We start from the raw sequence: 23,518 nt of genomic DNA, 5'->3' as shown, positions 1-23,518 counted from the left end.
GCCTGGGTGGCTCAGTCGGTTAAGCGTCTGCCTTCGGCTCAGGTCATGATCCCAGGGTCCTGGGATCGAGCCCCACATCGGGCTCCCTGCTCCGCGGGAAGCCTGCTTCTCCCTCTCCCACTCCCCCTACTTGTGTTCCCTCTCTCGCTGTGTCTCTCTCTGTCAAATAAATAAATAAAATCTTTAAAAAAAAAAAAAAAAGACTTCAGACACCAACTGCAAGTTTGGGGGTTTTCCAAAACTACCATCAGTTTTGGTAAGTCACTAGAATGACACGGAATTCAGGAAAGGGCTATATAGAACATTATAGTTTTACTATAGCCAAAGGATACAAATCAAAACCAGCCAAGGGAAGAGATGCAGAGAGCAGAATCTGGCATTGGGAGGTCTCCACGTGTGAAGCTTCTGCGTCTTCAGGGATGCATATCCTTCTGGCATCGATATGTGGCAATATGTACATAAAGTATTGCCAACCAATGAAGCTCACTTGAGCTTCAGTTTCCAGAGGTTTTACTGAGATTTCATTATGTAGGCATCATTGATTGAACCACTGTCCATGTGGTTGAACTTAATGTCCACCTCCCACCCGCAGAGGTCAGGCTGATAGAACATGGTGCAAAACCTCAATTTTCTAATCACTTGGTTGGTCTTTTCTATGTGACCAGTCCCCATCCTGAGTCATCTTGTTACCGTGAACTATCTAGGGGCCCCCCATAAGTCACCTCATTACCGTAAAATATTAGCTGTGGTCTGAGGGAGCCACCATGAATAGCAAAGAGGCTCCTGTCAGTTGGGAAATTCCAAGGGTTTAGAGGTTACATACCAGGAGCAGGGACAAAGGACAGATCTTTCTTCAGGTGAAGTAAATTCTTCACTATTTAAATGCATAATACTAGGGCACGTTCTGCATGGAGCGCTGTGTGTTATATGCAAACAATGAATTATGGAACACTACATCAAAAACTAATGATGTAATATATGGTGATTAACATAACATAATAATAAATAAATAAATAAATGCATAATACTAATATTTATAAACCAGTGAGCCTCTATAATGTGGAAGCAATTTATATATTATCTCCAATTCTCACTAGGATTGGTATAATAATGTGTTACAAATCACATTTTTTTTTTTTTTTAGATTTTTTTTTATTTATTCATGAGAGATAGAGAGAGAGAGAGAGAGGCAGAGGCAGAGGGAGAAGCAGGCTCCCCGCGGAGCAGGGAGCCCGATGCGGGACTCGATCCCAGGACCCCGGGATCATGACCTGAGCCGAAGGCAGACGCTTAACCGACTGAGCCACCCAGGCGTCCCACAAATCACATTTTAATGGCTAAGAATCTAAGTGCATTACCCAAGACTATAATCTAGTACCTATCTGGCCTATAATTAGAACCCTGATCTAACTTCAAAGATCATACACCCTTTCTGTCTCTAGTTTCTCTTTACTGTCAACAAATATGAATAAATACTATAATATTCATAGTATTTCATTAATACCATGGTCCCTACTCCAACACCTCTCATGGCTGTTCATCCATCCAAATACTCAATATATTTGTTTTTATTTTTAAACATGCCTTTTTAAAAAGACTTTATTTATTTATTTGACAGAGAGCGAGAGTGTGAGCACAAGCAGGGGGAGTGGCAGGCAGAGGGAGAAGGAGAAGCAGGCTCCCCGCTGAGCAGGGAGCCCGATGTGGGGCTCGATCCCAGGACCCTGGGATCATGACCCGAGCAGAAGGCAGACGCTTAACCAGCTGAGCCACCCAGGTGCCCCTCTGTTTGTTTGTTTAAGTAAAAATCCCTAAGTTATACTCCTTAGATAAGAACTTAAAATGAAAGCAATATACTCTACATTCTTTGAGGTAAGAAAAAGTATACACAAAGTAAAATTTAAGGGATGCATATTTTAGTATCCTCTGATTGTAAGGAACAGGAAACACTTCTGGATAACTTGCAAATAAATTTCTTGGAAGCATATGAAGTAATTCATAGAATTAAAGGAGAAGCCAAGAAACCAAATATTAAAATTCCCCTGGCAGAGGAGCCAATAGACAAGTTTAAGTTATGTCCCTAACTCTTGATAGCCATAACCAGTCTTCATGGAAAGGAAGAAGGATAATTCCCTACAGAAAAATCAAGGTACTGCTATTGTAAGAAGGAGGAATGTAGGCTTAAGAGAAGAGAGGGGGGCGCCTGGGTGGCTAAGTCAACTGAACGTCTGCCTTCAGCTCAGGTCATGATGCCAGGGTCCTGGGATCGAGCCCCCCATCGGGTTCCTTGCTCAGCAGGGAGCCTGCTTCTCTCTCTCCCTCTGCCCCTCCCCCAGCTCGTGCTCTCACTCTCTCTTGCTCTCTCAAATAAATAAAATCTTTAAAAAAGAGAGAGAAGAGAGAGAGATTTCCACACCAGGGGGGGAATTAGTGATAGGGGAAGAGCATACATATGAATAAGTATAAGAAGGACTTTAGTCAAAATCTCCATGGAAAGTTTGAAAAAAAAAAAAAGCCCTCACATTTCTGTACATAGAAAAAATTGAAGGGAAGATTTGACAATATTAGGTCAGTGGCAGTGGAAAAATTTACTTAGATAAATGAAGTTGTGAATCATTAAAATATACCAAAAACTTGAACTGGTTTATCTGATTTTTCCACTGTGCTTTAGATATAAAATAGTGTGAGCAGAAATAGTACCAAAAAAGAGATTGAATCACATTTCTCATAATAAATATACAATCTACACAAAAGCAGGTTGTTGCTGTGGAAAATGCAGTTTTAAGACATAGCGCCCCCCGCCCCCAATTCCCATTTTCACCAACATTGTTATCCTATTTGGTGGATTTATTACAAAAATGTGCCAATTTCCATTCCTCTCTATGTCCACCCTGCTGGAGATGTGATTCTCTAGTTCCTTCCATAAAGTCCTGAAGTTTTCCAGCCTTTCACGCTGGGCTAGCCTTATGACTTGCTTTAGCCATAATTATGTGGCCTGAGCCAGAGAATTCTGATTCTGAGCCCAGGCTTCAGGTGGCCTTGTACACTTCTGCCTGCTCTCTTGGATTCCTGCCATAAGAGTGAGAACAAGTTCCGTTAGCCTGCTAACAGGAAGTGAGGAAAACTTAAGAGGTGAACAGAATTGTCCCTCCTGAGGCCATCCTAGGACAGCCAGCCACTAGCTGCGCTTCTGTTAGCTGCAGAAGCATTAAGCCCAATTCAGGTTAACAGAGCCCTGCTGAGGTCTGCAAGACACCAGCGAACCCATGTACTCATAAGTCAAAATTAATGTTTATTGGTGTATGTTCCTCTGAAGCGTTGTGTTTGTTTTTCATACAGCATTATCAAGGCAAAGTGGAACTGAGTTGCTTTCTGCTAGATAACATCCCCTGAGAGTCAGGAATCAGAGATCTGCTCTGGTTCTTCCCTTTTCCTCTTGCCAATATCCACAAATAAGTAAGGAATGAGAATTGAATTATACTATTTGATCATCCTGTTTTCAAGAAGCATTAAGAGGAATATAAGAGAACCAGAGCAACTAAATTTTAGGAAACCAACTTTCCTGTGTGAACACATAACCGCAGCCTGAACTTACTTGATAACCATTAACTTTCCTCTTTACTTTCTGGCTTCTAAACCCAGACAAATGTCCACCTAAAATAAAAGAACTCATTAGTAGATATCTTAAAAACAGAGCTATGAGCAACTTTTTAAAAAGAGGCTTTCATTAAAAATGATTTGCTTTTATGCTAACTATAAAAACTGTTCCTTTCCAACCCAGACAACAAGCCAAAAGTATCTCTTAAGCTTGGAAAATTACTTTTCCTGAAATTAAAGAAAACCTCAAGAAAACATGAAAGTATATCACTTGAAATCAGAGCTGAGAATGAGCACTTCACATTTTCCAGGTGAGATGGTGAGATTTATTAATGTATACTGCATGCTGATGGGGCGTTCAGAACTATGCAATGGACCCATGTGCTTCTGCATCACTTTTAAATATTTTGGACTTGACTCTTTTTTTAGGTTCCTTCCAGAGCAGAAGTTACTCAGCACCTCTATCTATGACAGAATCACATGGCACCCTAGCATGTAAATTTTTTTCTGTTTTTATTTGCCCTGACTAAAGTCTCAGAGATTTTGAGTTCTTTCTTTTCTAAGTCTCTCCCTACCTCCATCTTTTCCTTAAATGAGTCAGATAATTTTAAAAGGGAATGAATAACCACCCCTAAGAAAGTGATAAGAATAGATAGCTTCCAAGTGCCTGTTACCCAAACGCTCTATGGGATGCTAATTTTCTCTTTACTCCACATTATGGCAACTTTTTATAACAGGTTAATACATGATCATTTGAAACCAGATTATATTCTTGATAGGTTACAATGAAAGGAGTCAATTTCCTGAGTACAAATAGATGACATCTCTTTGACTGCTATGATCGCAAGCTTTTTAATTATGGACTTTCCATTATAGTTTCGTACCCTTATCAAATAATTATTTTTCCACCCATTTCATTGAACAGCTTTCCCAAAGGGCTGAATTTGTTAATCCACATTTCATAGAAAGCTATTTTGTTTTGTTCACTTACATGTTTCAAAGAAGGGAGGGGGTTGCAAAATATACCCTGTGCCCCAAAGCAGGGATGAAAATGACAGGCTACTCCATGTGGGGGATAAGGGCAAAATACTGGTGTGCTGAACCAGAATACAGAGATGTTTCAAAGAGATAACAGTGGGATCATTTAAGAACAAACTGATAATTTGTCATTAAGGTGTAAATATGCCTCAAGAATATCTGAATGGGGATTTGGGAGGCTGATGATAATTAAAAGATGCAGATTTTTGTGTAGAAAAGGAGCTCTTGGTTGAGGTGATCTTGCCTTGAAACGTTTGCTATCCAAAGGTTTGGAATTTGGAATGATAAAGGATGTTTTCAAAGAAGGCCTAAAAGAGAAAAAAGGACAAAAAGATTATATCTTGGCTCAGTCAAAAAATCAGAGTCTTGGGAACAGCTGGAGAGCTGGACCTAAATGTATAGATTGGGAAGAGATTAAAAAAGAAAAAAAAAAAGAAGACTGTCACTATGGCCTGGCCTGGAGGAGAATGGCAAACATGGTCAAGTGTGTGGGGGGAGTTACAGAGGTAGAGAAGAGAAGTCACTTAAGGCCTTACCTGGGTAGGATCAGGCACCTATAGAAATCCAAAGAATGGACTAATATATCACTACCTGAACCCAGAACAGGCATCAGAAGATCATAGACTATCCAAAATTACTTCACTGGCAGGGTAAAGGGGAGCAGATACACGGTATATAAAATGATTTAATTATGTGCCAAGAGAAATGGCATTAACCAGCTTCATGGTCTTGTGTAACCCTTTGAATGCAGTTTCTTCACTTATAAAATGAAAAGGTTGTGCAAACTCATCCCTTAGATTTCAGCTCTCATATTCAAGGAACCTGGTACTCTTGCAAAATCCAGATTGCTTTTAATCTGTAGATCAGCATTTCTCTCCCGGGGGGAGGAGTATTTGACGATATCTGCAGACACTTTTGGTTGTCACGACTTGGGAAATTCTACTGGCATCTAGTAGGTACACGTCAGGGATGCTGCTAAATATTCTACAATGAACAGGGCGGCTTCTCCCCCCCCCAGCAAAGAGTTACCTAGCCCAAAATGTCAACAGTGCTGAAGTTGAGAAATCCCACTCTAGGCCAAAATTCCTATGCATCCAATTCTTATTTACTGAATAGTTCGTTCTACAGCTCATCTAAGAAGAAAATACTGGTGTAAGCATTCCATTAGAGGGAATAGTCGTAAACTGGGATCAGAGATTTCTAAAGGAAAAAAGTTTACACTCAAAAATTTGCACTGAGTTAAGAATGTCATGACCATATTTATCACAGATTAGCAGTGGAAAATTAATTCTCTAACGAAGACCTATTCAGCAATGGGAACAGATTTTGGTAGCCAGGAGATATGGATTCCAGTGTGTTTGGTCTGGTCTGTCATTAATTAATTGTAATCGGAGCAGGTCACTCAGTCACTGAGAGTTGGTAGTCAGTAGTATAGAGTTAATATCTGTTTTACCCTCTATCAGGGTTGCTATGAAAATCAAAGGAAGAGAGATCTGAAAGTGATTTGAGAGGTTGAGTGCTTCACTATGTAAAAAGTGATTTATGCTTGTGTTTGACATTATTTAAAGCATTTTCTCAGCTAAGTCTTACCATATATGAAATTGAACTCAATAAAAATTCAAATTCCAATTTAGGAAGGTATATATTAGCTATTATGCAAACTATAGAAAATGAAACAAGTTTGTGTTCACTAAGAGTGATAGTCTAGTTTAGGAAATGTATCAGCTACCTATTACCATAATAAACAATTATAAAAACCTAAGTGTCATATAGCATTATGCATGTATTATTCATGTGTCCAGGATCAGCTAGGGTTTAACCAGGTAGCCCTGTCTTGGCTTAGCTCACTCATATATCTGGAGGTTGGCCAGCTGTCAGCTAGGATGCTTGACTGGGGCAACTGGCTCTTCTCCATGTATCTTTCATTTTTGTGTAGACTAGCCTTGAGCAAGTTCTCACGTTGACAGAGGACTTCTGCTTACATCTTGTGTACTATCTTCCTGTTGCTCAGAGCAACTCCCATAGCAGAGCTCAGTGTCAGAGGGTGGGCACAACATTTCATCCACAGTGAGCGAACGCTGCAAAGTTACACGGCAAAGGATGTGGAACCGAGGAGTGGTCAAGATTTGAGCCAATGATGTAATCTACTTCAGGAAACAAAATGGTCATTGGACTATAAGGAGTCACATCCATACCTGATAGAGAGGATTATACATTCCCCAGATTTTCTGGATTTTGAGTTGGATGAAGTTACTGAATACAATTCTGAGTTGACTTCCTTGAAGGGGTAAGGAGTTTGTTTCATGAATAAGAAGAGGGGTATTCACAAATGTTTTTAGTGGTCAGAGATATGGATGGTGGAAAAGACTAGCTGTGCATCAAAGTTTTGCTTCCCTTTCTCCCTAAATCCATATGGGAACATATGACTCATTTTCTCCAGTGGAATATAAGCAGAAGTGACTGTGTCATTTCTAGATTAGGTGGTTAAGAAGTAGTTGTGTATTCCCTGTTTTTCCTTTTCCCAGGAGGCAAAGTACTTCAAGGCCCTAGGAGATGGTGGGGCCACAAGATGGATGAAAGCCAAGTCCCTGAGTCTCCATATAGAGGAAAGTCACTGCCAACCATCAATAACATCATGGGACCAGTACCTGAGTTTGAAATAATGGTTGTTTAATCCACCAAAATTTTCAGACTTGTTTGTCACACTAGTTAGCATTATCCTAATATGACATGAGTTTTAATATAACACTGTTATCAATTTAAAATTAAAAAGAAAGAAATAAAGTTGGTCTTTCTTAGAAGTTTAGTATAGCTTCTCACCCACACCCGAGAATTTAAATTTCTAACACACTGTCACCAAGTGAGTATCTAATCCACTTGAATATTTCCGGTGATAGTAAGCTTACTGACTTCTGAAGCAACCATTTATCGTTAAGAAAATTCTGTTTTTAGGAAAAGCTTTCCCTACTTCGAGCTGCATATCCTTATATGTCTACCCATTTATCCATTCTAGAATTACCAAGCCTCAGTTTATTTCCTCTTCTAAAAGGCAGATCTTCTATTATTTCAATTAAATCATGCCTTAAAGAAAATAAACTTTAAGCTATCTTTGGGACACCCAGCAGCAGTATTTACATATCAAAGCTTCAATGTTCTTTGTAAACTGTGAGAGCCAGGAGTGACACTAACAGGTTGACAGGTTAACTTTTATTGTGTAGTTGAGAAAACGAAGACATTAAAAAAATCTAATATACAGAATGAAAGTCACAGAATAAGTCAGGGCAAAAACAAACACTTGAGCTTTTTAAGGGCTTCCAACATAGTGGTGGAGAGAGACCACAAAGCCATTTTACAAATATACGGATTTTACTATGTTGGGATTTGATAACTTTCTGAGGTTTTTGTTCCAACATTCTGACATAAAGAAGGATTTGTATTAACTAAGTCAACTAGAAAAATTTTTATGTAATTTCTAAGAAATTCTGTTTTTTGAAGTTCTGTAACACCAACATCTTGTATCCATTATTTTTATTTATACTTTTTTCTCTTGCTTGAATATTGGTTCAATTATGCAAAGCTTCCAAGAGGAAAGCTTCATATTGAAAACTTCTGACCCCTTTGTGCATTTTTAATAACCACTCAAGACTTTTTTCCTTCCCCTAAAATGCTAGAACATGGTAGATGGCGACCTCTACTGGTTCTAAGATAATGTAGGTAAAGTCACTGACAAATTCCTGCAGAGTAGCCACTTCAGGATGCATAAGGAAAAACTGCTAGCATGAATTAAAAAGCCAATGTTTAAGAAAAATAACAGATCTCTGCTGGTTTTAATACAGTTTCAAGTTCCATATTCAATAATTTATTTATTTTAAGAAATGCATGTTGGGTTTTTACTACCTCCCATCTGTGTTTTATTTATCTTCTGAGAATAAAAGCATAGTTGCTGGAGAGGGTCAGTAAAACACATATTTTAGATTTCAAAAATGATGCTTGATATATTTTTACTTACATACTTATACTTGATAATATATTTTACTTACTACAAAAGGAACACAATCTTGTAAAAAAAATTCAAACACTCCCAAAACGATACCAATAAAAAAAAAAAAATGAATCTCTTCATCAGCACCTCACCTAGCCCTACTTTCCAGGATTTGGATTAATCTACCATGAAAAAATTTATTTTTAGTGTGTGGATTACTTGGTTTGAGATTTTAGGCTTAGTGTGGATGGATGGAATTTAAGCATGCATTGGCTTTTAGAGTAACAGGTAAGGAGAAAAAAAAAAGGAATTTTTTACATGCCCTTATAGAACTTAATACTCAAGAAGATTGCCCGCTGGTCTTGCTAGAGGGAGAACTTAATCAGTTCTTTCTTCTATAAGTGTCAGAGTGCTAATAGTAATTTCCAAACAGGTAGGAAAAAGAAAAAAAATGTGCTTGAATATAGATACCCTATATGTAGGTTTTCAAATTTAGTACAAGGTAAGACTTGATTTTTAGGCTTGTCTTCACTTTCAGTGGAAAGCTACTCCACCAGCATTAATAAAATTAAGTTACTTTTCATAGTTGGCCAAATCTCATATAAAAATAACAGAACATCAAAAATCACTGAACAATAAACATTCTTAATTGTCCTTTTGCAGACTACTTATTACTAGATATTCAAGACAAGACAATGCCAAAAAAAAAAAAAGAAAGAAAGAAAAAGCAATCTTCAAAGTTTCTTGGAGTTCATGGTTTGATTTAACTGTCAAAAAGAATGAATATCAAAGAGCTTACTTATTCAGGATGAAAAAGAGGGAAAGAAGTAAGAGTGTTCCTTTCTAGAATGAAGAATGTTCTATGCATGCAAATTAGAAGTTTTCTAATGTTTCAAGAAATGGTAATAGTTTTGATAGAAACTATTCAAAAATGAGTAAAATCCTAGCTATATCAGGTCCTTGAAAATGGGTTTAAAAAAATAAATTCTATTCCAAGGAATTTATTGTATAGATACAGAATAAAATATCATTCTCCAACAAATGTAAACATTCACTAGCAGATTTAATCATTTGTCCTAAATTACAAGAGTTTGCTCTCTAGTTGTTCTCTAGTTAGAAGTTTTCAAATAAGATTTTAATGATGACAGGGTAGAGAACCAGCTCATGCTAATGAAGTGAATCAGGCTAGTGGTTTTCTTTCTTTTTTTTTTTTTTTAAAGATTTTATTTATTTATTTGAGAGAGAGAATGAGATAGAGAGAGAGAGCATGAGAGGGGGGAGGGTCAGAGGGAGAAGCAGACTCCCTGCTGATCAGGGAGCCCGACGCGGAACTCGATCCCGGGACTCCAGGATCATGACCTGAGCCGAAGGCAGTCGCTTAACCAACTGAGCCACCCAGGCGCCCCAGGCTAGTGGTTTTCAATTGTGGGTCTGCCGACCAGCTCTGGTTTCCCACAATATTTTCACTGGTCTACAATGAAATTAGAACACTAAAATAAACCAAGATGAGTTTTCATGAAACAAAGTGCATTAAATTTAAAGATCTGTGCTTCAAACTGTGTTTGTGCTGCCAATTATTTTTATGAAAAGATAAAGATGGAATACAATTAAAATTAAGAAAAATAAAAACTGATCTTATCTGGCAAAAGAGAAAAAAATCGACAATGCTTTGGTTCCCTCCTCCCGATACGTTTGAAACGTTACTTATCCTTAACTACCGAAGACTGTAGTTACTGCTCTGCCAGTCCTCCACTTTACATTTTTCAAAAAAGGTCACCAAACCCTAGGTCTCAGGGATGAAATTTCTGAACCAAGTTTCCTCAGGTCAGAGTTGGTACAGTACTTACAAGATTCCCTATTTATTAGTAAGAACCCTGCAAAAATAACGTGACATCATAATTCGCAAATAGGTATGGAACACTTGCATTTCGTGGAAAGGGTTTTTTTTTTTTGGTCTTACGGTTTTTGAGAAACACTTGTGAAATCCACATGTATATCAGTGGGATTTATCTTTCAGAAATGGGAATATGTTTTGCCAGTCATAAATGAACGGTAATCCCTGTAGATTCAAGTTTAATTCAAAAACACGCTCTCCAGAGCTGCTAAATTTGGCAATCCACATTCTCTCCTCCATATGCTCTCCTTAGGGGATTCTACATACATTGTCCATAATGGTTTCTACTTAGGATGTCTGGAAAAGTAGATATTGTGGTCACAGAAGGGCCATTAAAGGGAATTTGAAAACAGATCCATTAAATTGAAGTATTCAATTGTAAGAGTCTTCAGGTTGGATGGACGATGCTAATTGATATTCAAGGACTAACTCCATGCGCCTGATCCTTCCATCGCAGCCTCTAACTACTCACGCTTGCATAGTTTACCAACCAGGTTTGGTATTATCCCTGGAGAGAGGAATATTAGCAGAACGCAGTGTGCATAAAAAGTATAGCAGATAAATAATGAATTGTCCCTAAATGTGAACCTCATTTCCATTCCATTCTGTTGTTCAGTGCCTTCACTGTTTCAAATAGCCATCTTTTTTTCATTAATTACATCAGCTCTGCTTTTGTTATGTCTTGTTGGAAAATAGAAAAGAAAGTTTCCATTATTTCTCTTGTAGACTGTGGAATGCAGCAGCTGTTGTGTTTTGCAAACATTCAGTCATATCTTAGAATCTCTGGTCAGTTTTTGAATGGATTTAAAAATACTTTGCTGTATTGCTATGCTTGCTTTCCCCAAATTTGTGATTTTGTGCCTCTTTTCTCTCTCTGCTCATCTTTTGTGGCTTTTCTGTCTTTTCCTCCACCTGGCTCTCATTTTCAAGCCTTATAATAGTTCTCAAAAGCAACAAAATCCCCCAAAGCTTTCCCAGCTTGGCCCTGTCTCAGCAATACAACACTATTTTTGAGATTTTTTTTCTAGGTTTCTTTTCCTTCTGTTTAAATGATTTTCAGGACACAGTCTCTATTCTGCCATGCAAACTAGCTGCTGTCTGTCAAACGACATCTCTGTGGTCCTTGTCATGTGACATTTAGCTAAGGATGCACTTGCAGTGTTCCTTACTGCGGCTGCCTTCACTGGGAATAACAGAACGATTCTCTGAATCAGGTCAGTAGTTCATGAGTTTGAAAACTTCTTACCCACCCATTGTCTCATTTGATCCCACATGGATCCTGCAAAGCAAACAGGATAGATGTTACTCTTCACATGTGATAGATCAGGAGAAATATGGCGGTAAGGAGTTACAGACCTGGACCAGCAAGCTCTAGTAAATGGTAGAACAGGAACAAAAAGTCTGGTCTTCTGTCTTCAGTGTTTTTTCCCGTGTTTCTCGTGGGTTTCTCTTTCTTTATCTGTAAAGTGGGAAAAATACTAACTTTGTGGTGTTTTGAGAAAAAAAAAAATCTAGGTAAAACACTTAGGACAGTGCCTGGCTCCTAGTAAGTGCCCAGTAAATGTTTACTGTTATCCTTTACTTGTCACAGAACAGATAAATTAGCTGACTAACATGCACATGCAGCTAATACATCATGGTGTATTAGTCTACAAAGAAGAGGTTTGTTGTTGTTGTTGTTTTTAAGATTGTAAGTAATCGCTGCACCCAACATGGGGCTCAGACTCACAACCCTGAGACCAAGAGTCACATGTTCCACCAGCTGAGCCAGCCGGGCTCCCCCTAAGCATATAAAATAATGAAAATATATAAAATATATATATAAATATAATGATTGGAAATTTATGTTTGGTTACAGCTATTCAGCAATAACAACTCTCCTCCCCTGCTCCCACAAGGAAAATTACACATGTAGGTTGATTCTTCTATACAATGAAAGCAGCTATTCTAAATGTAGTATGGTGTACATTTGAATAACAGATTCTGGACTCGTATCCTTTCTCACAATTTACAAGCTGTCTGATTATGGTTTGGACAAATTATTTCCTCTCTCTGTGCCTCAATTTTCCTATCTATAGAATGTGGATATTGACACCTATCAAACAGTTTTGTTGAGGGGACTACGTGAGTATAATAGGGATGTTTAATCAGAATTTTTGACCAAGGCACCAAGATATGATAGATATCAGATATAACAGATGCTCACAATGCAGATTTACAAAGAAAACACTCAAGTCCATTGAGATTATGAGTCCTTTACCCAGGGGCCCTTCATTCAGAGTGCATTTAGATGGAAAAGGACCAGACAAGTTGAGATTTAGGATAGATTTGTCAGGAGACTTTTTTTTAGGTGAGAGCTGTACTCTTACCTCTCAGGTGGGGAGGGGTATGGTGATGCTGCTTCCCAGTGGTAGGTCAGGTGAGAGGGGTTTCAGTGGAACCACTCAGAGAGCATGACAGGTATTCCTGGGCTCCATGGACTGTGAATTACCTCATGCCTGAGGAAGTGAAAACATCTGATGACAACAGAGCAAACAGGCCCCTAGGAAGTAATTGCACCTGCCTTGTTATATAGCAAGTGAAAGGTGTTATTGACCCCCAAACAAAACGTGGAAACTATGATTGTGATGCCAACCTGGGGTTGTTTTTAAAGGGATCTCCCTCAAGTACATGGTCTACCAAGGAAAGAAGGTGGTAGGCACACAGACTATACCAGCTGGGGCAGCAACCAAGGGAGGGCAGTGGAGTCCAGCCAGGGCAGAGGCCCAGCCAGTGACCTGGGAATCTTACCTGGAGGGTTCCAGGAGGGAGTCCCCAGAGATCAAAGGGTTCCTATACAAGAACAAGTCGGCATCAACTCCCACCCCAACAACCTCTTGGGCACATGCAACCATCTTAACAAACATGCCCGTTGGGGGAAATTTTTCTTCTGCCCCCTCTCTTGCCTTGCCTGAGCCTTCTTGCAGTGCAAGCAGCCAACCAAAGGCAGGCTCAGGCCCATGAAGACATGAAGGCAGGAGTGTTTTCACTTTAAATCAAGTTCTAACTTTTGATCATAACACAATAATGGATGTTTTAAATTATAAATTAGATCATGTTTGTGATTTGAAGTGATTGTAGGACTATTATCTAAATATAACCTGTGAAGTCATAGGCTGGCCCAGGACGTCATCCAAACAGGGAAAGGAATAGCCTCACCGAGCAGGATTAAAAGGAGGGAGAAGACAAAAATAAGATTATTTTGTAATTATATCCATGACCTCTAAGATCAGTAAAGAATATAGTATGTTCTCCAAGCTATTAGTATTCTTTTTTCTTTGTTTTGCAGACCTATTTTCTTAATCTGAACAAGAGAAACTCTGAATGCAAAAGAGTATTAAGAAAATTTAAAATATTTAAAATCTTTCAGCCAATAGAATAATAAGCCATCGAGTTTCTGCTTGATTACTTCCAGGAGTAAGGAACTCACTAGCTTATTAAACTGCCTGTTGGAAATCTATAGATGTTAGAAAGTTCATTCTTCTTCTAGAAGAAAATACATATTCATATAATTTCTATCCATGTGTTCATGTTTTATCTGCTGGAGGAATACAGATCATATTTAGCTGAAATTCTGTGGGATTTCTTCTCTCTTCTACATAATATTAGAAGATGGTTATGTCTTCCTTTAGTCTCTATTTTCAGCCTAAATGTTACTGTTTCCTCCAACTATTTTTCATATAACGTAGCATACTGATCATTTTGATCCTCGTCTGCAGGTTTTCTGGTTTGTTGATGTCCCTCCTCTGAACTGAGCATGAGGCCCAGATGTAACCTGAGAGCAGAGATAATTTGGCAGTCATACAACATTCATGGTAGGTCTGTGGTCAACTCCAACCCATCAAGTTATTTTCACAGGAAATTCCTCCACAAGTCAGGTCTTCCTCGTCCTGTATGTATACAGTTGGCTATTAAAAAGTAAAGAAAGGGGCACCTGGGTGGCTCAGTCGGTTAAACGTCTGCCTTCAACTCAGGTCATGATCCCAGGGTCCTGGGATTGAGCCCCACATCCGGATCCCTGCTCGGTGGGGAGCCTGCTTCTCCCTCTCCCTCTGCCTGCCACTCCCCCTGCTTGTGCTCTCTCTCGCTATCTCTCTGTGTCAAATAAATAAAATCTTAAAAAAAAAAGTAAAGGAAAAATGTACCTTTGTTATACTTCATTTTGTCAGTTTACCATAGTGTTTCAGACTTTCACAAATATTTGGGATCCTTCTGATTCAGATGGACTTTTTTAGAAATTATTTTTTCTCTATCCTGGCTTTGACTATTTGACATTTTGTAAGCATTCTTTCAAATCTCCATGTAAGCCACTGATAAAGAACTGAAGAGGACAATTATTTTTCAATGGATATGCTTGGATATGCAGATCTTGTGCATACTGAGTTTCACCAAGGCATATACTCCAAATTACTGGAATTACTGCGTGATATAAGCATCTTCATTTTTATCAGGTATTGATAAATTGCACATTCTTCAGAGAAGTTAAATACAAACAATTTGGTTACAGTTAGATTTCCTTATATGGGGCTGTTGCTGTTTGGGAAATCACTGTTTACACCGAGGATGTGTGAAACCAGCCACGGAATGCATATGGCATGACACCCAGTGTCTAGGGCTGAGTGAGCAAACAGCAAGGTCCAGATTCTTACGGTGACAGCAGAATGTCATCACACTGGCTTGCAGCATGATTTGGGTTCTGGTCTCACCTTGTTTCTGCAATACATTCTAAGCCTAGTTTTCTGGTGCTTTTATGAGCTAAGCTTTATTCTTTCAACAAACTCCATTTCTCTTTAAGTATAAGGCCAGAATTATTTTCTGTTTGCATACAGTTAAGAGAATATCATAACTATTTTCCCACTGCTACTTAAATGATCATTTCCATTTCTTCCCCCCAACAGTTTCAGAGCAAGATTTCTCACTTATGTTAATATGCATATTCATAGAAGTTTAGTCTCTCCTGCAGCCTGAACAACTGCTATCAGAAATGAGATTCACTTTGTTCCTTTTTCTTTGAATGTCCATGCTGCTTCTTCATTTAGGAAATTCATCAGTTCTGAAGAATGAGCTTTCACAGTCTTTCCATGCTCTCTGTATTTTTTTCCTTTTTACTCTGTGCCTTCACTTAAGTTTTGTTTCCATGCTTATTTCTCACACAGGCAAAACAAAAACAAAACCAAAATAAACCCCAGAAATAAATATATCAATGCAGTCCTAAAATTAGCAAATTTAGCAATGATCAATACTTGAAGGAGAGGGTTGCATGTGGATGAAGAAATACACTAGTTATTTTTCCTGTTGGAAGTTTACATTATCAGCACCATGTATATATGATAAGTAAAAAAAAAAAAATTAAATAGTAAGAATTCATGTTATGTCGTCCTGCTGGTGTTAAGCATCTTTCTGGTTCTTCTAGTTTGCTTTGCATATTTATACTCTAATCCATTGATTGCATCTTACAATGCTTCTCAAAGGACAATTTTATTTCTTTCACTTACTAGTTCTTAAGGAAAGGAATGCCATCTTTGGTACACAGCTGCATTTTAGTAGGAGTGTTTCACACAAACTTTTTTTTTTTTTAAGATTTTATTTATTTATTTGACAGAGAGAGAGACAGCTAGAGAGGGAACACAAGCAGGGGGAGGGGAGAGGGAGAAGCAGGCTTCCCGCCGAGCAGGGAGCCCGATGCGGGGCTCGATCCCAGGACCCTGGGATCATGACCTGAGCCGAAGGCAGACGCTCAACGACTGAGCCACCCAGGTGCCCCTCACACAGACTTTTAAAAAATGGCTAAGTTAGGAGTCTCTAAAAGTTCTGGTCACCAATTCCAATATGTGTATGTGGGGTCCACACCACCACCAAGCCATTCTCCAGTATCAGGGAGGCGGGATCTTACCACTCAACTCGATTCTGATCCTATCCGTCTGAGGCAGTGTCAGATCCCATAGGTATGGGCTGTCTCACGTGATGACCCCGCCCCAGTTAGATGCCAGTTGCAAGCCTAGATGCTCACCTGTGCTTCTGACCCACCAGCTATAAATTAGAGGTTCGCCTCCTTAGGCTGGAGTAATTTGCTGAAGCTGGCTCACAGAACTCAGAGAAACATTTTACTTACTAGATTACCAGTTTATTATAAAAGTGTATCATTCAGGAACAGCCAGATGAAAGAGAGGCAAAGGGCAAGGAATGGGCAATGGGCGTGGACTTTCCATGCCCAATCCAGGTGTTACTCTTCCAAATCTCCACATGTTCACCAACCTGAAGCCCCCCAAACCTACTCCTGGGTTTTTATGGAGGCTTCTTTACATAGGCATAATTGATTAAATCACTGGCTATTGATGACTGATTCAACCTCCAGCCCCTTTCGTCTCCCAGGAGGTCAGGGGTAGGACTGAAAGTTCTAATCCTCTTGGTTGGTTACCCTGGCAACTAGCCACCACAGCCCACTCCCCACCCTTAGATGCTTTCCAGAAATTACATCATTAACATAAACTCAGGTGAGGTTGAAAGGTGTTTGTTAGAAATATCGAGACACCATTAACACTCTTATCACTTAGGAAATTCCAAGGGTTTAGGAGCTCTGTGCCAGAAACAGGGATGAAGACCAAATATATATTTAATCACGATGTCACACTCTCATTGGTTTCTAATAACTTATACCCGAAAAGACTGTATCTCATTAAGCTATCAAATAAAAAAGAAAAGTACCTCTGAGTAGAGCCCCTGGTCTCTGCAACCTGGAAAGGCTTCTGAGAAAAGTATGTATTCAGGATCTCTGAGGGTTAAGCCTCTGGCATCTGTAGTTTTTAATAAGCTCCCAAGTCCTTTCAGTGCACAGCCTCATTGAGCATTAGTGGCCTAGCAGAAGGCTGGTAACACTGTAGTAGACTTACTCGTGTTTCCTGCCTGGGCTCCCTTCTCCCTTCTGGTGCAGCCATCTCAATTTTCTTCCTGGAAGACACCGCGCTCTGCTCCCAGCCGATAGCTCAAAGGTGGCTGGCCCCTAGGCTGCCTGCTCCAGGGGAAAAGAAGTAACCTGGGCCATAGTAACCAATCTATAGTGATTGGTTCAGGGACCTGATCCAAGCTAGTCCAGTAAGTCTCAATTGTTCCCTTTTGTGGGGGTAGAGAAGCCTTCTTCCCCCTGGGATTTTACTAGAATCATGCACTAGCCTTGACTAAGATCAGCTGATGACTGAGAATCACTACATCAGCCTGTGAGGGTGGGGGCACTTGGAGGATGCTGACCTGAGAATATGGTCAATTAGGAGGAAAACAAAAACAAGAATGGGTAAAAAGGAGAGCAGGAGAGGAAGGGAGGGATTGAGAGCCTAACATTATTTAAGTCCCAGAATCCGTCTATGCCTAATTAGATTAACCCTAGGACTTTTCAGAGCCATAATGTATTTTAGTCTGCTCAGGCTGCCATAACAAATACCATACACTGGGGAGCTTAAGCAAATATATTAAGAATATATTTCTCATGCTAATGGAGGCTAGAAGTCCAAGATCAAGGTTCCAGTGAGGCCAGTTTCATTCTGAGGACTCTTCTCTTGACTTGCAGGCAGCTATCACCCTGCTCACAGAGCCTCCCTTTTGTGGGTCCCCAGGAAGAGAGAGAAAGGTGGGGGTGGGGGGACAGTCAGGTTGTTATTATAAGGCACTAATCCTATTGTGTCAGGGCCCCACCTTTATGAGCTTATTTAACCTTAATTATCTCATTGGTCCTTTCTCCACATATAGTCCAGCTGGGGGTTAGGGTTTAACATACAAACAACACAGTCCATAGCATGACTCAAGAAATTCTCCTCCTTTTTCCCCCAAAGGCAATGGGTTGGGTTTTCAGTCACTTAATATGACAGAGTTCTATAGCCACTGCTGTTGACTTCAGCACCCAGCCCACTCTATTTCTGTCCTGATGTGTTAGTCTGACTTCCAAAGCAGACCACTGCAGTGGGCAACAATGCCTCTAGGACAGAAAAGGCCATCTAGTGGGATGGTTCAAAAAAAAGTCCGGAGTCCGCCTGCATGGGTTTCAGTTCCAGCTGTCATTTGTGTAACTTTCCTCTGTCTGAATGTACTCATCTGTAAATGGTATGGACAAATATTCATACTCCTGGAGTTATGAAGATTTGATATATGAATATTCAGAGAATACTTAGAATAGTGACAGGCGCTGTGCTACAAGAATGTTTGCTAAATATACACATAGACCTGCATTAAATCTCTGTGCATTTACCAGTGTGTGACTGCATGTTACCCAATTTCTTGGAGCTTCCTTTCTCTAAGGTGGAAAAAGATGAACTGCCTTCTTTGGGTAACAGCATGTGTACACTTACTAGCGCAGGTCCTGACATAGTAAACAACAGATGTGTGAACAAATGGATAAATTGCAATTAGAGAAAGAAGTTTCCCTTTTAGTCTTGAAACTTTCACTTTGAACTTGAGCATATTTAATTTTGAACCATTTCATAGATCTATTAGATTCATATATTTTTCTCTCTTTACTTAAGAAAGCATCAGTTACCTAATGCTCAGATGTAATTACACAGAAATGACAGTTGTGCCCAAATGAAATAGAATAATTTAGATAAGCATTTGGTAATGGTACTCTCCACAATTCTTACAAAATCAGATGCTGAAAAAAAAACTAGTGCAAAGTGGAAGTCTAAGGGAAGCTATGTAATTAGTAACTATTTAGATGGATTACTTGTCTAAGAAACTTTCGGTAATGAAGCAAACCATTAGGCTGCCTATTAAAATTATACTCTGTGTATTGAAAATAAAGACCAGAAAAGCAGAATGGATTGCCTCTTTCTGACTTGTTTAGTAAGGCTTATTCAAAGTCAGGGTTCTACCTGACTTTAAATGAGATTTATATAATGGAATTCCACTTCAAAGATTCCCTTGAACCGCTGACTTGAATTGGGGAAAAGAGATGATAACTGTGTGATTTTGCAGGCAGATTCACATTATAAATTAAATTTTCTCCACTTCGCCAGAGTTGGTGAGTCTCAGAAGCAGACCTCTTTTTCTTATCAGGGAAATCCGGATTCTTGTCCCAAATAGACTATGAAGGTTATTGGAAATTTTGTTTCCAATTTACACCTTAAAATTTTTCTATTTTAAAACTATTCCTATAAAAAGTCAAACGATAAAGATATGTTTCAAGAAGTTAGTCTTTCATCCTCCACTTCCCCCTCCAGTCTTATCTGCCTGAGGTAACCAATGTCATCAGTGTATTTCCTTTTTTAACGAAAATTGAATCATATTGTACATATTATTCTACTTTGTTTGTTATTGGTATGTGATGAACCTCTCTCCTTCAGGGCAGTACAGGCATAATATTTCAAGTAAGTGTGCACCAGGACTTATTCACCAGACCATTTGTTTTCGATTTTACTTTATTTTTTTTGTCACCACAAAGAATGTGTCAAAAAATATGGACATGTTCTTATGTTGACAAAACACGAAATGAGATTTCTCTAATTTGCAGTTATTCTGGGGTAATTTCAAGGTGCTACCACATCCTTACAACATAGTAAAAAAAAAAATGATGACCTTTGTTGACAGAAGACATTAATAATAAAGATAAAAGAATGTAAAGAATAAATTTAAGTAATTTATGGCACAAGTGATCCCATTCACTTTTGCAATGTGATACTTGTAATACTCGACCTTTATAAATTATTTCTAGATCTCCGAAGAAGGGCATGAAGTCTCCATACTCATATGAAGGCCTTCGGTAGTTTGTCAAAGTGTGGTTCCTCAAGCATATTCACAGCAAAGATTCCATTGCCCATCACCCAGAGATTTTTACTTAGTGGGTTTGGAGTCCAGCTCAGGTAGCTTTACTTTTCAACAAAAAATCCCCAAGTGGAATTCCCAGGTGAAAGCACTGGGGTTTGCAAGCTTTGGACTAGACCAGGGGTCAGCCAAGTTCAGTCACCCACCTGTTTTTTACGGCCTGTGAGCTAAGAAAGTTTTTTACATTTTTAAAAAATGGTTGAAAAAAAATCAAAAGAAGTATAATATTTCATATGTAAAATTATACACAATTCAAATTTCAGTGTCTATAAAAAAAGTGTTATTGGAATATAGCCACACCCATTCATTCCATATCATCTATGGCTGCTTTGGTGCTGCAACAGCGGGGGTGGGGGGGGTGGGGGTGGGGTCGCATAGTTGCCATGGAAACCATATGGCAATAGCCAAAATATTTACAATCTGTTCCCTGAGAAAAAAAGTTGTGCCAGCTCCTGGACTAGATGATCTCTAAGGTCCCTGCCATTTCTGAATGTATTCTATTCACTGTAGCTATTTACCTCCTTTAATATGCAAATACCCTGGAGCTGGTGCAAACCCATGGAGGCACAAAGTGTGTGTGAAGGCCAGACACCATGATGAGTTTCTTTTTCTCAATCACTTAGAAATTAGGAGATTATGTGACCAACATAAAATAAATTATACATTAGCACAATCAGAAAATGAAAAACAACTATAATAGCTAACACTCCTGTGGTGCATTGTATGTATCAGGCCCTGTTTTCAGTGTTTCCCATACATCGACTCATGGAGTTGTCACAACTCTATGGGCAGGACCTATCTTTATCTACCTTTTACAGTTGAGGAAACCGAGGCATAGAAGAGTTAAGTAACTTGACTGAGAACACATAATTATAAGTAACAGAGTGGGGATTGGAACGGATGCAGTCTAGCTGTAGAGTCTGGGCTTAAAAATCACTAAGCTATTACTGCAAGAGATAAGGTAAAAGAAATTTAAAGGGGAGGAGGAGCAAGATGGTGGAGGAGTAAGAGACTTAAATTTCATCTGGTCCCAGGAATTCAGCTGGATAGGGATCAAACCATTCTGAACACCTACGAACTCAACAGGAGATCAAAGAAAAGAATAGCAGCAACTCTGAACAGAAAAGCGACCACTTTCTGGAAGGTAGGATGTGCAGAGAAGTGAATCTGAGGCGATATTCTGGAAGATAGACGGCGGGGGAGGGAGTCTCTGTCAGCCGCTACCAGCAAGTGATAGAGCAGCGGAGCACAAAATCAGAACTTTTAGAAGTCGGCTCTGCTGAGAGTCATCGCTCCAGTGGCTAAGCGGAGGGTGGAACCCTCAATGGGACAGTGTGGTCTCAGGACCCTCGGGGTCACAGAAAGACTGGGGGTACCTGAGTGCAGCAGAGCTCCCAGGTATTGGAGTGGGGAAGCCGGCTGCTGAGAAGGAGCCGAGGAGCGGGCTCTGAGCTCGGGGTTGACATAAACTGTGATCCGCGGCACAGTGGGGCCCCTGCACTTCCAGCAGGGACCCAACAAGCGGCAGATCCGGGGAGACTCCCCTTCCTCCTTCGGGAGGAGTGGCACGGAAGCGCACTGCAGGGATCTGCTGGGTTTGGAGACTCCACACGGGGTCGTGTGCCAGAGATAGAAACGTTCAGTCACAGGCCGGGTGAGCACGGAGTGTGGCCGGAGACCGGGGAGACGGGAGTGATTGACTGCTTTTGTCTGGGGGTGCACTGAGGAGTGGGGCCCCAAGTTCTCGGCTCCTGCGGGATGGAGATTGGAGGCTGCCACTATCACTCTCGGCCTCCAAACCTGCATGGAGAGCTTGCAGGGAACAAAAGCTCCGGAGAGCAAACCCCAGCAGATTACTTAGCCCGGACTGGGCAAGGGCGGGCCAATTCCTCCTCCGGCAAAGACATTTGGGAACCACAGCAACAGGCCCCTCCCCCAGAAGATCCGCAAGAACAGCCAGCGAAGACCAAGTTTCCCGATCAATGAGAACAGCAGAACTCCAGCGCTAGGGGAATACTGCACATAGAATTCATGGCTTTTTTCCCATAATTCTTTAGTCTTTCAAAGTTTCAAATTTTTTTAATTTTGTTTTTTTCTTTTTCTATTTTTTTTAATTTTTCTTTTTCCCTTTTTCAACCAACACCTTATCAGTCCCTTTTTTTTAAATCTTTTTTTTTCATTTTTAGAGTCATATTCTATCTCTTCATTGTAGTTAACCTTATTTTTGGTATATAGATAGTTTGTTCTCTCTTTAAAATTTTGGGATACAGTTTCTTCTAATAGACCAAAATATATCCTAAATCTCTAGTGTATGGCTTTGTTCTAGTCTCCTCCCTGATCACATTCTCTCCCCCTTTTTTTTAATTCCTCCTTTTTTCAACCAACTTCTTATTAATTCCTTTTATAAAATCTTCTATAATTTTCATCTTTACAGTCATATTCCATCCCTTCATCATATTTACCCTTATTTTTGTACATATATAAGTTTTTCTTTCTTTAAAATTTTGGGAGGCACTTTCTTCTAACAGACCAAAATACGCCCAAAATCTAGTGTGTGGCACTGATCTAGGCACCATCCTGATCATATTTGATCATATTCTGTTTTGTTTTTTTTTTATCTTTTTCTTTTTCTTTTTTCTTTCTTTTGCTTTCTTTTCCCCTGGTTTCAGGTCTCTTCTGAGTTGTTTAGTGTATATTTTTCTGGGGTCGTTGTTACCCTGTTAGCATTTTGTTCTCTCATTCATCTATTGTCCTCTGGACAAAATGACAAGATGGAAAAAATCACCACAAAAAAAAGAACAAGAGGCACTACTAACTGCCAGGGACCTAATCAATATGGACATTAGTAATATGTCAGAACTAGAGTTCAGAATGACGATTTTAAAGATACTAGCTGGGCTTGAAAAAAGCATGGAAGATATTAGAGAATCCCTCTCTGAGAAATAAAAGAACTAAAATCTAACCAAGTAGAAATCAAAAAGGCTATTAATGAGGTGCAATAAAAAATGGAGGCTCTAACTGCTAGGATAAATGAGGCAGAAGAGAGAATTAGTGATATAGAAGACCAAATGATGGAAAATAAAGAAGCTGAGAAAAAGAGAGATAAACAACTACTGGATCATGAGGGCAGAATTCGAGAGATAAGTGATGCCATAAGATGAAAC

At 39.5% G+C, this 23,518-nt stretch overlaps 1 protein-coding gene across 2 annotated transcripts in view; it reads right to left on the bottom strand.

The window, feature by feature from the left end:
- Window positions 1–4,853: 4,853 nt before the first annotated feature.
- The window catches only part of METTL25 (methyltransferase like 25), a 155,026-nt gene continuing 136,361 nt past the window's right edge, over window positions 4,854–23,518 (bottom strand). For both annotated transcript variants that reach the window (XM_081822158.1, XM_081822156.1), the window contains exons 15-16: window positions 12,881–13,009; window positions 4,854–11,970 (exon numbers count right to left, since the gene is read on the bottom strand). The gene's annotated coding sequence lies outside the window, so the exon portion shown is untranslated. The remainder of the gene's footprint in view (window positions 11,971–12,880; window positions 13,010–23,518) is intronic.

The sequence above is a fragment of the Leptonychotes weddellii genome, chromosome 5, assembly GCF_054177405.1.
Source record: "Leptonychotes weddellii isolate Sample4059 chromosome 5, ASM5417740v2, whole genome shotgun sequence".
Classification (NCBI taxonomy): Eukaryota; Metazoa; Chordata; class Mammalia; order Carnivora; family Phocidae; genus Leptonychotes; species Leptonychotes weddellii.
The sequence above is the reverse complement of the archived record's forward strand: the minus strand, read 5'-3'. Positions and strand labels throughout refer to the sequence as shown.